We start from the raw sequence: 3,073 nt of genomic DNA on the forward strand, positions 1-3,073 counted from the left end.
GCTCTCTCTCTGATTGAATTTTCTTCCCTGTTCTTAATTAATTATTTTTTCATAAAATTGTGTTTAGTAATTCATTCCATTATTTGTTGGATTAGTTAAGGAGAATCATAGATTTGAATTGTGACGACCAGTCCTCGTGGGAACGATCTCGGAATACGTACCGTATCTGCATCTGATTCGTATACTTGCGAGTTTAAAAATCATTTAAATCGTGTTGGTTTAAATAAAACATCAAGTTTTTGGCGCCGTTGCCGGGGACTGTTTCGGTCCAATTGGATTTAAGATTCTCTCTTATCATAATTCATAGTCTTAGGTTTTTTACTACCTTTAGGTTAAATTTTTTTTTTTTTAGAAACTAACCTATTTCCTGTTTTGTAGGGACCTGACATACACTACTAATTTGGTAATCTCTTTCCAAATTTTCTATTTTTTTTTCTTTCTAATTTCTATTTTTAGAATTAAGGTTTTATTTTTTTAGAAGTTTCTATTTCTAGGCTATTTTATTTTATTTTTAGAAATTTCCTATTTTCTAATTCTAGATTCTGATTCTTCTTTCAAGTAACTTTCTATTTTCTAGTTTTAGAAATTTTTCCCTTTTTAGAAACTAACTTAGTTTTTTTTATTTCTAAAATTACAAACTTTCTTTTTTAGAAATTAACCGTTGCTTAGGATTTTTTTTCCTAGCATTATTTTAGGAATTTAATTTATTTTTATTTTCTTTTTGTTTACAGGAATTGAGGAAGGAAGCTGCTAAATAACATTGTCTTCAAAAGGAGGAGCTCCCTATTCTTCATACATCAATCATCTCCTTTTCCGGGTTCTTTCTTCCCATTCTTATTTACATAGTTTTAACTTGTTTTAGAATCTCTTAGTTTCTAGGTCTAGTTTTATTTCTCTTAGGTTGCTTCTTAGTTTAGTTTTCTTTCTTACATTGCAATAACATAGTTTATGCTAGGACGTAGATCTCTGAATATAGAACTAGCACCGTTTGATCCTGAGATTGAAAGAACAATTCGTGAAAGATTGAGAAATAATCTTGTTGAAATGGCGAATGAGACTGAAGTTAAAGCTCTCAAAGATTATTCAGCTCCTGTCCAATTTAATGCGCCTTCATGCATAGTGTTGCCAACCACTACGGCAGCACACTTTGAACTTAAACCTGGAGTCATACAATTGTTGCCATCCTTTTATGGATTGGATAAGGAGGACCCATATCATCATGTGAAAGAATTCTTAAACATTTGCTCCACCTTTAAGTTCCAAAACTTCTCAGACGATTCGATCCGCCTATGCCTGTTTCCTTTTTCTTTGAAGGATAAGGCGAAAGCATGGTTGAATTCTCTAGAAGTTGGATCTATCACTACATGGGACCAACTGTCTAAGAAGTTCTTAAACAAGTTCTTCCCCGTTCACAAAACCAATGCCCTCCGTAGAGAAATTACTAACTTCACACAAAAAGAGGGCGAGCACTTTCATGAATGTTGGGAAAGATGGAAGGACTTGCTTCTTAAATGTCCTCACCATGGTTTTGAGAAGTGGCAACAAGTTCAATACTTCTATGACGGTCTGACACCACAGAACCGTCGCATGGTTGATGCCACCAGTGGAGGGTCATTCATGACCAAAAGTGATGTCGAAGCATGGAACTTCTTTGAAACCTTGTGCGAAAATTCCCAGCAATGGGATTATTCAAATAGAGGTGACAGAAGTCCCCAACCACAAAAGAGAGGTGGTATATATGAGATAGGAGTCATACCAGAGCTGAGCGCCAAGCTTGATAACCTGACAAAGAAAGTTGATGCTCTGGTATTAAATAGTGGACCACCACAAACAGCTCAAGTCGAGGCATATGCCACATGTTCTAGTCCTGCCCATCCTATGCAGTCTTGTCCATCTGGTGCAGCATTCCCAGAACTTCTCTCTGAACAAGTTCATGCTATGAACACTTTTCAAAAATCTGGGAATGATCCTTACTCGAACACATACAACCCAGGGTGGGCTAGACATCCAAATTTCTCTTGGGCAAAAGGACCACAACAAGGAGGACCATCTGGAAATCCTCTCATGCAACCGCACCTCCAAGTTGGCAGTCAACAACCTCAACAGTTTCCACAATATCAACAACTGCCTACACAATCAAGGAAACCATCTCTTGAGGATACACTCCATCTTTTCATGCAGAGTTCTCTCCAATTCCAAAAAGACACCCAACAAACCTTACTGGCCAACCAGCAAAGCTTACATGCAAATGTACAATCCATTGCCAAGCTGGAAGTACAAATGGGTCAACTAGCTGCCACATTGAGTGAGAGAGAGAAGGGCAAGTTCCCTAGCCAACCTGAGGCTAATCCAAAGGGACAGTATGAGATTGACTCTAATTCCAACCAAGGGCAATATCATGAACAGGCCAAATCGATCACTACCCTTAGGACAGGCAAGCAGATTGATAACAGAATAGGGATGCCTGGGGATAACTCAAATTCTAAAACAGAAGATCAAGATGAAGCAGAGAGTCATACCAATGCATCCAAAGTCCAAAAGCTCTCTGACTCTCCAAGAGCCACTAACGTGCCACCTTATGTGCCCAAAGCACCCTTTCCTCAACGTCTGGCACCAATAAAGAAAAGAAATAACTTTGATGAAATCTTGGATGTGTTTCAAAAAGTGCAAGTCAACATCCCGTTGCTTGACGCTATCAAGCAAGTCCCTGCTTACGCTAAGTTTCTTAAAGATTTATGCACTCAAAAGCGTAAGCAGAATGTTCATAAGAAAGTCTTCCTTGCAGAGCAGCTCAGCTCCATGATTCAACATAACACCCCTCCTAAATTTAGGGATCCAGGAGCTCCCACCATTTCTCGCGGCATAGGAGATCATAAGATCGGGAAGGCATTACTTGATTTAGGGGCGAGTGTCAATTTGTTACCATATTCGGTTTATGAGCAACTAGGACTTGGTGAGTTGAAACCGACTAAGGTAACATTACAACTAGCTGATAGATCTGTCAAGGTGCCCCGGGGTGTTATTGAAGATGTGTTAATCCAGGTTGATAAATTTTATTTTCCAGTGGATTTTA

At 38.5% G+C, this 3,073-nt stretch overlaps 1 non-coding gene across 1 annotated transcript; it reads right to left on the reverse strand.

The window, feature by feature from the left end:
* Positions 1-1,422: 1,422 nt before the first annotated feature.
* LOC131221932 (small nucleolar RNA R71) lies at positions 1,423-1,529 on the reverse strand. Its single transcript, XR_009159671.1, has one exon. It is a non-coding gene; the product is annotated as a small nucleolar RNA R71 (small nucleolar RNA).
* Between the last annotated feature and the right edge of the window lie 1,544 nt (positions 1,530-3,073).

The sequence above is a fragment of the Magnolia sinica genome, chromosome 1, assembly GCF_029962835.1.
Source record: "Magnolia sinica isolate HGM2019 chromosome 1, MsV1, whole genome shotgun sequence".
Classification (NCBI taxonomy): Eukaryota; Viridiplantae; Streptophyta; class Magnoliopsida; order Magnoliales; family Magnoliaceae; genus Magnolia; species Magnolia sinica.